The sequence below is a fragment of the Sinocyclocheilus anshuiensis genome, unplaced genomic scaffold (assembly GCF_001515605.1).
Source record: "Sinocyclocheilus anshuiensis isolate Anshui unplaced genomic scaffold, SAMN03320099.WGS_v1.1 scaffold60, whole genome shotgun sequence".
NCBI lineage: Eukaryota > Metazoa > Chordata > Actinopteri > Cypriniformes > Cyprinidae > Sinocyclocheilus > Sinocyclocheilus anshuiensis.
Genome location: NW_015554068.1, coordinates 668,559 through 668,943, shown reverse-complemented (window position 1 = coordinate 668,943; position 385 = coordinate 668,559). Strand labels below are relative to the sequence as shown.

At 32.2% G+C, this 385-nt stretch overlaps 1 protein-coding gene across 1 annotated transcript in view; it reads right to left on the bottom strand.

The window, feature by feature from the left end:
- Positions 1-361, bottom strand: part of armc9 (armadillo repeat containing 9) — a 58,282-nt gene extending 57,921 nt beyond the window's left edge. The window contains exon 1 of the mRNA XM_016460618.1: positions 301-361. The gene's annotated coding sequence lies outside the window, so the exon portion shown is untranslated. The remainder of the gene's footprint in view (positions 1-300) is intronic.
- Positions 362-385: the final 24 nt, after the last annotated feature.

The window sequence follows — 385 nt, the reverse complement described above, 5'->3', positions numbered from 1 at the left end:
GTGTGTGTGTGTGTATATGTGTGTGTATAATATATATATATATATATATATATATACACCTTGGTACATGTACTGCGTTAGGCTAACCGAGTCTTGTCATTTGCACTTATATATTGTTGCTCTTTTGTTAGCTTTGACTGCTTATATTGTCCTCATTTGTAAGTCGCTTTGGATAAAAGCGTCTGCTAAATGACTAAATGTAAATGTAAAATGTAAATGTTATATCATTTATGAATACAGTTCGGTTAGCTGGCGTGATAGCCAGTTGCAGTTTAAATATGACAACAGAACTCACCTCACCAACAATATTTCATGTACAGCCGTCGCTGAACATATCTGATGTGTTTTATGTCAAATCCGTAGATATATATATATATATATATAT